The following is a 13969-nucleotide window of genomic DNA, read 5'->3' as shown; positions in this document are numbered from 1 at the left end:
AATTCCAAAAGGGAAAAAACCAATGCCAGAGGCAATAGCTTAAGAACTTCCACTTGATGATGGAATGGAAGTAGAACAAAATATATCAGTGCTAGGAGTAATAGAAGGTATAGAAATTGTTCCTCCTCTTGTATAGATACGGGAGTCTTCATACTCGTAGCACATGTCATAGATGCCATGCTTCCAGTAATAGTCATCGAAGGAATAGATTGATGTAAACCTGGGCTCGAAGCCCTGTTGGTCAGAGTTCTGATGTATAATAAAATGTTTGGATGATTAGGAGGAAGAGGAGAATTAGGACCCACAATAGAATCTGTAAGCTCTTAAACCTTGATATTATCTTCCGATTGGAAGAGGACTCGAAAAACAACTGGAGTGTTCCTCTCTAACTCTCTACTTGTACCAAGTCTATCTTATGAATCAATGACTCCAACCAGAGGATCAATCTTCGATGTGCCTGTTGCTACTGGTTGAAAACCACTGGCAGTATTGCTCCTACGCCTTCGAGGAGAAGGCTCAGGACTCATAGGTGATATCCCACGAAATCTCCTAGACCGACGAGCCGGTCGATCAACCACTTTGAATTATTTTTAAGAAATCTACTTAAAGACTCGAAAAGGTTGTAAATTTAGGCCAACTAGTAGCAAAGAGCACTCTCTAAAATTCCCTAAATATACAAGCAATCAAACAACTTTCAAGTATTTATGCTCCGAGTGATTAGGACCAGACACCAAAATACAAGAAAGCCAAAATCAAGGGCCTTTTGAAAATAGACTGGGGTAATTACGTCCTAGGCCTATTAGCGAAGGTATCAGAGGCAGTTATGTTGACCTCTAGAAAATAGCCTTTGTCAATGCAAGCACCCAAGCTTTGCAACGGTACCCTCTAGAAGTACTATTGAACGTGATGCAACGTCACCCTCTGGTGCCACAGGATTCCCCTCCACAGCCACCTATGTGATCCCTAGGAAAGGAAACTATGGATACCAACTCATATCAAAAGCCGAGCGGAACAGTTATGAGGCGGGACCCAACAAGTTGGAGAGGGGGTATCTCTCTTCCTTGTCTACACTCTCCCTTGTGCTTAACTCCCAGTCACGGAGCTTTCCCAGTCTCTCTAACGATATTGGGTTTCGCTCTTTATTCAACTTCTACGTTTCGTAATTTGAGCGGCCTTGGAGTGTTCTCTCTCCACTCACCTAATCCAAGGCCCTAATGAACCTAAACTTGTTAGTGTTCATTTAATGACAAAAATAAAATTTCTAGTTCATTTTATTAATCGCTTGATTCTATATAGTTGTTCTTTAAGTCAGGGGGAATTACGAGAGTAAAATTGATAATGTTTTTATGACGCAAAAGAAATCAATGGAAAACTTAACTATATGAATGCATTCATTTTCTTCGATGAAGTGTGATCTCTACTTGGGTTCTACGAAAACTTATATATAAGAAAAATAATTTTCTTTTCTTTTTTGAAACAATCCACACACATCCAAAAACTAAAAGAACGAAGAATGCCTTAAAATGAAAACTAACCTAATACAAATTACAATGATGATGCAAGATCCTAAACAACACTCATAACCAAATGCAGCTCTTTATCGAGACAATAAGCCAACTTAAAATGAAGAGGGCAAAAATTTGAACACAAATATCTCTTCAAAGCAAGTGGAACAAATTGCAAAAGATCTCAATTCACTTTTCAACACTAAAACAAAAGAAACCAAAAACCAAAAACTTGGAAAAAGAAAAACAAATAAAAGTTTTTTGAGATTTTTCTTTTAAAGGGAACAAAACAACTTTTTGAGGTCACAAAAGTACTACTAAAACTCGAAAGATCAATAAATAGGCACAAGGAGTCTTTCAATCTCGCAAGTTATAAACTCGAAAATGAATAAAACTTGAACAAGAAAGACTACGAACTTGTACAAACTGACCCAATAGCAACAAAATATTTCAACAAACTGACAAAAAGGTCAAGAAATAAATACTTTCAAACTTGTCAAAAAGACTCTCAAAAAGCAAGAAAAGCAACAAGGCCACCAAACAAGGGGAAGCAAAGCAAGGGATTTGAAATCTGGGTTGGAAACGAAATTGAAAACAATTTTCTGTTCTGGAAGACCAAAACAACCAAGAACTTCAGAACGAAGCCTTGAACCCAAGATACAAACTACAAACTTGCTTAAGAAGCAATCCTAGGCCAAATATTTTCAGTGAGAAGGAGATTTTTGAAAAAGAAAGCTTGCAAGAAAAATGAATTCTCCAAACAACAGATGACCATACAACAACATAAACCACTAGGCAGAAGACCTAACTGGGCAGAAAGATTTGAAAAAACAATCCAAAAAATTGCATACACGACTGTGTAAAGACATAGAAGTGTGCACACGCATTTCTAATACAGGACACTCGCGTATGCGCGAGCCCTCTTTAAATAAACTTGTGTGTATACATTACTGTAGTCAAAGAAAACAGCGTATACAAAGCTTTATTAGGAAAAACAAAAATCAAGGTCTGATCAAGAATATCAGACTTGATGCGTGGGATACTAATGGACGAAACAATACTGTAAAAGCAAGCAATCAAGAAAGTGAACCTTGATTGAGAACAAACAACCCAAACCAGGAATAACAAGATTGTTATCCCCAACGGAGTCGCCAATTCTGTTACGGGTGAAACCACCCTAAGGCTTTGGGTTGAGAACCCCAACAGAGCAGAGGGCAAACCTCAACAAGAAATGCTCAAGTAATCAACAAAAATTCTTATTCTACTAAATCATGTAGGATTGTCCTTACCGAAATGTCCGTTGTTTGGGTAGATCCCCCAAGGTGGAAACCCTCAGCTTCTCCCAATGTTCTTGAAACCTGAAAATTATTCAAATGGAAAATACACAACAGTAGAAACATAAAGCATATTCATGATGTTCACTTTAAATCATATAAATGAATGACTAATTATACATCAATATAAAATTCATAAATGAATTACAACATGTTTTGATGCATAAACACATTTCATATCTGAAATAGAAAAACATTCCTTTTATTGAAGTAAGTTATAGATAAGGTGGATAAATACGACCTGAGTCTTTTTCCAGCTCCAAGCAGAACCGTCCTCCAGATCTGTCTTTTCCCGGCCTTCAGCAATCTTCCTCCATCACCAATACAAGGATATCTCAAGCAATATGGGGGATATCTATAATCAAGGAAACATGGGTTTCATGAAGCTTTGGGGAGTGCAGGAGACACAAGGATTCTTCATACTCGATCAAAGATAATCTCACTATAGTATCAATATCTCATCCTTTCTCCCTTAAGGCTTTCCCATGGACGTTTAGTTATACTTCTCCAAATTAGTTTTTTCAGTTGGGAAACAGTTGGGCCACGGGCAATAGGAGGTGAGTAACAGGTAAAACCCGTGAACTCTGCCTGAAATTAAGGAAATTTAATTTTTTTAAGTGTTTTAACATATGTACGCGGGTTGGATATATGTTGACCTGCATATACATTCTTTTATCACAGGGAAAAGTAGCGTATAGGGAATAAAACATTGTTTTTTAGATTTTGGACCAAGTCTGGAAGGAAGGGTTGCCCTAGGCCATAATCAGAGCATCAGATCTACCAAGAGTGGTAAATGGTGCTATAACACATACTTGCACATTCATTGTTTCCAGATAAGAACTTACCACCATAGTCTGAATTATTTCTTGGAGTAGAGTTTATCCTCACCATAAAAAAACAAATGTCTTACCAAAATGTTAGTCTATGACTATGAGATAGTCTATAAGAAAGGTCATGAAAATGTTGTGGAAAATATTTTATCTCGAAAATATGAGGACGGAAACCTCTTATCCCTATCTTTTCCCATCCCATCTTGGATTGAGGAGGCCCGTCATCAATTGCTTTTCCATCCATCTCTTTCCTAGTGAATCCAAAGATTACAAGAGGATTGTAACCCTCCAACAGGTTACACTTGGCGGGAAAATATTCTTCGATATAAATATTGTGCGGTTCTCTCCCCTAACTCCACTCCCAAACCATGCATCCTAGTAGAGCTACACTCCTCTCCCAATGTAGGAAATTCATACTTCCATAAGACTTATGCTCATGCACGCTGCTCTTTTTTTGGGAAGGGATGAAACAAGACATTCTTACATTTTTGGATGAATGTGATGTTTTCCAGTACAACAAAGGGGAAACAATGAAGACACCAGGAACCTTACAACCATTTTCGTTACCTACTTCTATATGGATGGATGTCTCATTAATGGAATTCATTACTGGTGTCCCTAAATCAGGGAACAAGTTGGTCATCATGGTGGCAGTTAATCAACTCTCCAAATATGCCATTTTTGTGTCGTACCACACCCATTCACTCCGGATTTGGTGGCTCAGGTCTTCATGGATCAAATTTTCGAAATGCATGGCATGCCTACCTCTATTGTGTCTAATCGAGAGCCCACATTCACCAACAAATTTTGGCAGGATCCTTTCAAGCTACACAGCACACAACTCCAAATGAGTAAAACTTATCACCCCCAAAGAGATGGTCAAACTGAAGTGGTAAACAAATGTTTGGAAACCTACATGCGGTGCTTTGCTTCGAACAGACAACATCAATGGGTGCAATTGTTACCTTTAGAAAAACGGTGGTATAGTACTAATTATCATGAAGCGGCCAAAATGACACCATATGAGGTGGTGTATGGCTAATTCCCACCTTCTCTAACTTCTTATCTTCCAAGGTCTTTCAAAGTAAAAGTAGTGGATAAGTTGCTTCAGAACCAAGTTGCCACTCTCGCTCTTCTGAAATATAATCTCAACCAAACATAAAAATAGATGAAGCAACAAGTTGACCAACATCGCTCTAAAATATCTTGAGTCAAGTGGGTGACCAAGTGCTCCTTCGACTCCAGCCTTATAAGTAGACATCTCTCAAAGAAAAGGGCTTCCAAAATTTAGCTCCAAATTTTTATGGGCCTTTTCAGGTGGTTCAATGTATTAGCTCTGTCACCTACAAACTAGCATTGCCAGCCACTTCCAAACTCCACCCCCTCTTCCATGTCTCATATCTCAAGAAATTCATGGGGTTCAATTGCCATCTTTCCTGAATTGGACGAGGAACGATCTATTTCGCTCCAGCCGGAACAGGTCCTAGATTCTAGGGAACGTCATCTCTGGGGCCGCACTATTAAGGAAGTCCCCATCCAGTGGAAAGACACCTTACTATGAATATGTGACATGTGAACCAACAACTATTCTTCAGAAATTTTCGCAGGTTCAAACTTGATGACAAGTCTGTTTCTGAAGGGGGAGGGCATGTTAGGGTCTGAACCTAACCCCTTTCTTAATACAATAAGCCCAAGGGACCCTGTAAGAGTCATAATTAGTTGGTCTAATAAATAAAAACCGTAAGCATTGTAAGTGTTTGACCCACATTATAAAAAAGGGACCACAATTAGTTATAACAGGCCATAGTTCATAAATAAAGTGGTTAACCCGCATTATGTAAGGGACCACGAGTAGTTAAGGTTTTGGGTCTCAAGAAACTATATAATTTCAAAGATAGTAAGGAAAGTCTTGTATTGTCTTGTGTAATTGAGCTCTACTCTACTGAATTTTGCCCCCTCAAAGAGGCAAGTGAACAGTGTTTGTTACAGATCTTAATAAAATATTCTTGTTGTTCTCATCTCATTGTGTTTTTTTTCTATGGTATCATTGGCATATTCACTCTTCTAATATTTTATGTAGGTCAAGCATATTACAAGTTGATCACAAGTCCATATACAACCAACAAATAGGGTCTTAACACTCACTAGTTAATCCTTAGTTCTTCAAGGCCACAACACTTTGAAACTTCATTCCCACTACTACTCATCTACTTAGGGACTTCTTCCCACTATTGTCTTCCTGTGTTGCTCCAATGAAGACAAACATAGGGCAAGAAGGTTGCCACCTACCATTGTTAAACATCCTTTGCCCAATGAACTTGCGTTGGTAACTCTGCTCTTCCTAGCTAATCATACTTTGAGGTCTTCTCTTCTCTGCCTCTTCTAGCAACTCTAGTGTCCTTCCTAAGGTTTGCACTTAGGGCACACTTGGTCCACTTTCTCGCTACCCTCCAACATTCCACAAGGGTCTAATACAAATGTCCAATTTGGACTACTACATCCACTAGCAACAAAAGCAACTTAACACATCAACACATACCTTTTTCTTCTGCTCATGGACTAGTGCACTATAGTAGCCAATGCTACCTAGTAAGGACTTCTAACATCTCTTGTTAAGCCCTCACAAAACACTCCAAATAAATTACAACAGTTGTGGCTTCCCTTCATTTGCTTCCCTCACCAAATCACGGGTATAGGGCTTGGACCCTCCTACCAAACTCTTGTACAGGTCTGCAGCCACTCTAATGAGGTTTATCCATACATAAACCAACCTATAACAGATGAGATCCACTCGGCTTGTTGTCAGCTCAACTTGTCGCTCAAAATAGTCATATGAAACACGTCCAACTCGTCCTTCTCTCCTTCACTCGAGGATCTCTTGACCTGTAGCTACTTCAGATGATATGTTACTATTCTTTGTTGCACTTTAGATGTGCCATTATGCCTCCAACTTCTCTTCTATTTATATGCTCTCATGTGGCTCCAAATAATTGTCCTTGTTGCACACTAACACACCAAGTCGACCTGACTTATGTGCCACAAAACCTAGCAACAATACAAATAAATTCATATCTCCATTTCTAGACTTCTAGTTTGAGTGATTTTTGTTGCCCTTAGTTCCTTTAGAGGTCCTCTATCATCTCCATCAATCACATGATAATTCTCTATGTGGTTTCACACCCACAAGCTTGAGTGCAAAGCCCACACCTTGGGTTCTAAGCCCACAAAGCACTTGTGTGGCTCTTCTTCCTCCAAACCCCAAACCGTAGGGCTTAGAGTATCTCCCAAGCTACCAAAAATCAATAAAAATTTGGCAATTGTTTTTAATGGAAATATACAAGTTGTTATAATCTTTCTTTTAATATTCATAGTGTTTGATATTTATCATATTTAAAATGATAAAAATATAAATTTAACTTCTTTCTAGTTGAAAAGATCCATTTGGTTCTTTCACCCCTATGATCTAGATGACTTTATGGATGTTTGAATAAAATGTTGTCTTCCATTTTGTCTTTTAAGCCCATTTATCTTCGTTTTAACCATTTGTATAATTTCAATTAGAAACTATACTTGAAAAATGCCTATTAAAAATATACCCTTAAAAAAAGCACTATACATTCAATGTAGAAAGGATTTTTCACTGGACCTAAGATTATTTACAACAAACTCTTAACAAATTAAACTCTTTTAGAGATTTTCTAGTTGCCATAAGAAATTTCTTGAGGAATTCACTTTTGTCGATAAGGAATCCAAGTAACCTTGACTCTTGTTTCATTCCATCTCTCATCTATAGGAATTTCGCTAGAAATTATAATTCAATGAAACCTTTGATTATAAAAAAATTGTTCTTGGAAATTTGACTTAATAAGATGACCTAAATTATTAAAAATTTATATAAAAAAATGCACCTCAAAACTATAGTTTTGAGGTCTATTGACTATACACAACCATTAAAATTTCATATGCTAAGACAAAGTTAAAACCAAGATCATTATACTTGTTACAATTTGATATAGTAGATAAAGAATCCTTGAAACATGAAATCATCCAAATTACATCAATTGGAAAATAATAAATAAAATATCTTCTTTCACTTAAATGGTAATATGTATTTATTGTATCTTATGCCTTTCTTATACATGTTCAGTAAATAAGTTTCAAAAATGGGAGTGACAATAAATTATGTAAGATAATGATAACTACTAATAAATGATGTGAGATGATGATAGCTATAGTTTCCAATGGTTGTTGCATTTATTGTTTTTTCTCATATGACCAAAGAAGGAATCAAACACATTTGAAGATAATAGTTGTGGAAGTCATTTTTTTAACTTCATTATTTTTTTGAGACGAACAATAATCACATGGTAGCCCATCCTTCCAATTACATCTTTGTGGAAGAGGAATAGTGTCATTGCAATAATAAAAACCTCTTCTATTGCATTCCTCCTTACAACAAGGTATTTCTTTGCTTTAGAATACATAGTACAATCCACAAGATCTATTCTCATTAGTTTGTTTATACTCAAATCCAACATACTGAATTTTAATGCTTCAATTCCTTCAAGATGGCTTCAACTCAAATGTGCATGTCAAACACAAAATCAAGGATGAGAAATTACCTTGTACTTGAATACAAAGCTCTTAAATTAAGATAACTAAAATTTGCTTATGATAGAATAGATGTCATTGTAATTCCAATTATAATGTTTTTTTTAATATTGTTGAGATACTCATATTACAAGTATATAATCATTTTTATGTTGATTACAAATTCTGAAATATCCTAGAAATTAAATAGGCATAAACAAAATCAATTATTTAACTTTGTTAATGATCATTTGTGTGCAGGTCATTAGGCTAGTCACATAAATTCTTAAAAAGATAGTCATAGATTGCAATTATGTATATTACCTTACCCTGCTGCAACCAATATAAATATGTAGCTTGACCATGGTATAAAGATTATTAAGTTTCTCAATTAATTAAATAGGCATAAACAAAATCAATCATTTAGCTTTGTTGGTAATCATTTGTGCTTCATGTCATTACACTATTCACATAACTACCAAAAATTTAACTTTGTTGGTGATCATTTGTGCTTCATGTCATTACAATACTCACATAACTACCAAAAATACTCACATAAATGCCAAAAATGGCACTCAACAATTACAATTACGTATATTACCTTACCCACCGCTGCAACCAATATAAATGTATAGCTTGAACGTGCTATAAAGATTGTTGGGTTTCTCAATTTTTGGCAATCTAAGGATGTGCGGAAGTACTTCACTAAAGCATTATTTGATTAAAGCATTATAACATGACACTGAAAAAGTTTCAAGGACTTTTAACATGACACTGAAAAAGTTTCAAGGACTTGTTTACTCTCACACCTAAAGCAGCATTCATGAATAAATATTTCTCCCATATTATTAAAAATATTTCTTATTTATTTATTTATGTCCACATTATTAAAATTCTTAATTTTGTTTTATTTTAATAAGTCTGTATTCAATATATTTCTCCTTTATTTATGTCCAGATTATTAAAATTCTTAATTTTGTTTTATTTTAATCAGAGCAAAAGTCTGTATTCAATTTATTTATGTAAAACATTCTAACTAATAATAGACACATTGTAACTAATAATAATAAATAAATTGATAAAAGGTTGTTAAATCACTGACGCCTTTTAGTCGTTGAATGGTCGCGAGGTCAAATTTCTTTTATTTATGTCAAAATTATTAGAATTCTTAATTTTGTATTATTAGAATTGTCTACAATACTGCATCCACAGACTACCTTACACAATTTGATTGAACTTGTATGAAGCATTGGGCACTGTCATGGAACTACAGAAGGAACTAGCACGCCGGAAGCATTGAGCTTTCCCACTTCTGTGCTACTGTTAGAAATAAGGCTTACGGATTCTATTTACCAGCGTAACTGTGAAGCTGACCAGGGCGTAACCAGCGTAACTGTGAAGCTGACGAGAAGAGCACTGTAAACGGTTGAGCGACGAGAAGAGGAGCCGATACCTGGTCAACAGGAGCCGATTCTGAATTTCTTCAAACAGCCGAAGCTCAAAATCAAGTACCGTGGCAGTGGGACAGGGATTCACTGTGCCGAAAACAAGGTGGGGCCGGCGGGGTTTTGCGTGGACGTGCATTTCAAAATCCCAAAACCCAAAACAAATTCACTCAGCGGCATCGATCAGCGCAGAAAACTTCAGGAGGACCTAATTGTGGAGGGTTCGTGCTTGGGTTTTGCGGCAACCGTGGGATTTCTCTCCTAAACTAATAATTTACTCCATATCTGAAGATAATATTATCGTTACAGAGAAAAGCTTTTTCGCTTTTCCCACTAAACAGAGCAATTTGGGCAGCAGCGAGAGCAGCAAACAGTGAGCAGTATGAGCAGTGAACAGTCAGCAGTATGAGCAGTGAGCAGTGAGCAGAGCAATTTGAGAGCAGCGAGCAGCAAACAGTGAGCAGTATGAGCAGTGAACAGTGAGCAGAGCAATTTGGGCAGCAGTAAGAGCAGCGAGCAGCAAACAGTGAGCAGTGTGAAAGCAGGGAGTTTTTTACGCAGTGGAAGTATTGAGCAGCAAGCAAGCAACAACAAATGCATTCAAACATGACAAAGGAACCAGAAATTTCAGAACATGTGGAGACAAATGATTTAGGACAAGTGAAAATTGCATCATTCGCCAAAGCTGGGAAGTGGGTTTGGGTCAATGCCAAACAATATCGGGGCATTTTAAAACGAAGAATAGCTCGTCTAAAATGGGAGCAAACAAGGAAGAAACTCCCTCGCAAAAAGCACCCAAACAAGTCTCCTCCACAAGCACGTGGCAACAAGAAGCCCAAAGGAAAAACCATTGATGATTTTGCCTTATATAGTCCCACATCCACACCTCTCACCTGGTCATCTGATCTTTATGTGAAAGAATTGTTAAATGCAAAACAAAGGTTGGAGGTTTTAGAAGCTAAAGGGCAGGAAAGAGATCATAAAATTCATATAATAACGGCTGAGAACAAGGCGTTAGCAGAAAGCAATAAAATTTTAGAAGAACAAGTGGCATTGCTACAGGAAGCTCTCCTGATAGGGAAGACAGAATGGCAACGCATGAAGGCGGATGTGCAAAATGTAAAGAAATCTGTAGTGGAAAGTACAGAGGTGGTGAATGTGAAATCATCCCAGGATAAAGGGAAAATGATTGTCCAAATAAACAACCACGAAGAGAACGCAAGAGAAGAAATGAAAGAAGATTCCACCAAAGTTTCTAAAACTTGGGCTCAAGTTATTAGTAATTCTGCTAATAAGGTTGACAGCATGCAAGATAGTGAAGGCAAGGAAAGACAAAATAGGGCAGCAAACATAATTATTAAAGGGGTGAAAGACTATGGAAAAAATGAATGTACTCTTGACCTTGCAAGAGACTTCTTGAAAGACAAGTTGCTATGGCAAGGACAAATATACCAAGCATGGAGGGTGGGTAAGTTTAACAAGGAGAGAGCCAGGCCCATAAAAGTCATTATGCCTAGCTCACGTGATAAATATATTATTCTAAGCAAGAAGCATCTCTTGAGGGGTTCTCGTTTTTTCCTAGAAGAAGATTTAACTGTAAAACAACAGGAGGAAAGAAGAGAGGAAATTTTAAAGGTTAGGGCAGCAAGAGATGAAGGAAAGAGAGCATGGATTTATAAAGGCAAAGCTGTGATAGCGCAATTTGGACCTCCTTCCAAAACAGAGCAGCAAGATGGTAATAAAGAAGAGGCAACAAACTCTTCAACAGGAAATCAGAAAGCAAGGTCAGTATGGGAAAACAGGGACAAAGACTCAAATGTGAGTCTTGCACGTCAAAATAAATAGCAATCAAGTCATACCCAGGTTTCCTTGAGATTAGTTTGTTGGAACTGCAGAGGTTACCCATGGAGACGAGGACCTGGGTTAGGGCCTATTGCGGAAAATAGAGACATAATTTGCCTCATAGAAACACATGAGCATGAAGGGTGCAAGACACCTTTGTTTGAAGGATACTGGAAGATGGCAGTGTGGAACAAGGCAGCAGGGAATGGCAAAGGGCACGGGGGTATCATGGTTTTAGTAAGGGAGAAAGAAGGTCGTCTCATTCAGTTAGAAAAAGAAGACTCAAATAAGCAATTCATTTGGTTCAAAATATCAGAAAATGGAAACCACATCAGAATTGCAGCATGCTATTTTGCGCCACAGGTCTCAAAAATCTACAAAGGCAGAGGGCTTGACCACAAAGATCCATTTGCAGCTTTAAAAGCGGATATTGCAACATATTCTCAGCTAGGTGAAGTCCTTATAGTGGGTGATTTCAATGCTAGGACTGCAAGTGAGCAAGCTAGCATTCTTTGTTGTAAAGATGATTGTGACCCTATTTGGCTTACAGAAGAAAGCAATCATCAGTGGGAAAGAATTTCAGAGGACAAGGGCTGCAATCTCTTTGGTGAACAATTGCTTACTCTATGTGGGGCCTTTGATTTAGTCATTTGTAATGGCTTGACTAGATGGGCAAAGTCCGGTAATTTCACGTGCAATACTTATAATGGAGCAAGTGTGGTAGATTATGTAATTTGCTCGCATGGTTTGTGTGAGAAAATGGACGAAGTTCTGGTTGGAGATCAGCTGTGGGATTTGAAATCAGATCACAAGCCAATTTATTTATGTTTCTCTTGGATTGGAAAGAAACAATTAGAGTCAAAAATTCAGCGTGTCCAACAAAATCTTCCACAGGGCAGAATTCTTTTGACCCCAGAAAATTGTAATACCTTCAAAATGACGTTAGAGAGGCTCTTTGAGAAGGAGAAAATTACAATTCACAACCTTCATAGTCATGAATTAACACATTTAATTCAATGCGCACTTGCAAAGTGCAAAAGAACAAAAATTAAGAAGTCTGAAACAAATTGCTTTCCGGTTAATGCTTGGTTTGACGAGGAATGCAAAAAGGCAAGGAGAATCTGGAAAGAGTCAAACAAGGACAACATAACGCTCAAATCTTACAAGCATTTATTAAGCAAGAAAAAGGCTGATTTCATGGTTTCAAGGAGGGAAGAACTAATCTTCCTAGGGAAAAATAATCCCAAATTATTTTGGAAAGAGCTCCAACCGAAAAAGATACAAATTGGAAATAATATTTCAGCTTCTAGATGGTTTGACTATGCAAGACAACTCTATGAGCAGGTTCCCAAGGTTGACCCTCCCCCCTTGGTCAACACGGATACTAAACTCTTCACGGTACAAGAGGTAGAGATGGATATCAAGAAGTTGGGTGTTGGAAAAGCAAAAGACTTAGCTGAACTCCAAGCAGAATATCTAAAGTGGGGCTCAAAGATCCTTGCACCTCACATTACAAAAATCTTCAACAACATCATACAACAAGGGCTCCCCACAGATTGGACAACTAGTCTGGCAATACCTCTTTTCAAGAGCGGTGACATCAATAATCCCTCCAATTATAGGACCATCATGATAAACCCTTTGTTTGCAAAGCTATTTGGAAGCATGCTAGAAAACAAAATTAGCAAGTGGGCAGAAGAAAGAAATAAGCGTGCTAAAGGGCAAGCAGGTTTTAGACCTAAGCATTCAACAGTTGATCATTGCATAACTCTAAGGCACATCATTGAAAAAGTTTGGGAGAATAAGGAAGAAGTCTTTTGTTGCTTTGTTGATTTCAGAAAAGCGTTTGACTCGGTTCCTAGGGATAAACTTTGGCAAAGAATGGAGGAACTTGGGGTTCCTAAACATTTGAGAACAGCTGTGCATAGACTGTATGAAGAGGTGAAAGTCAAAATTAGAACTTCGGCAGGCATTTCTGAAAGTTTTAGAAGCGATATCGGGGTCAAGCAAGGTTGCCCACTGTCTCCGACCCTTTTTGGTTTATATATCGACAAGCTTGAGGAGTGGTTAAATTCGCAAGGAGGTGATGGTATCTATTTGTGCAAGTTTGTTATAAGGCTTCTTTTGTATGCAGATGACCTTATTCTGATTGCTAAATCGGCGCTTGGTTTGCAAGAGCACTTACTATCCCTTGAGCATTTTTGTAGAAGTGTGGGGATGCAAGTCAATATCAGCAAAACGAAAGTAGTGGTCTTCTCTAAGAAAAGAAAACATAATCAACATAAGTTCTACTTTGAAGGCAACATTCTGGAAGAAGTTGCGGAATACAAATACCTCGGAGTTGACTTCAACAAAAATCTAAGCTGGAATGGTTGTAGAAAGAAAAGAACTTTGGGGGGTTGGAAAGCATTTTATGCTTTTCA

The sequence above is a fragment of the Pinus tabuliformis genome, chromosome 4_2 (assembly GCF_031772625.1).
Source record: "Pinus tabuliformis cultivar Carrire ecotype Pingquan chromosome 4_2, CPIR1, whole genome shotgun sequence".
Taxonomy (NCBI): Eukaryota; Viridiplantae; Streptophyta; class Pinopsida; order Pinales; family Pinaceae; genus Pinus; species Pinus tabuliformis.
The sequence above is the reverse complement of the archived record's forward strand: the minus strand, read 5'-3'. Positions refer to the sequence as shown.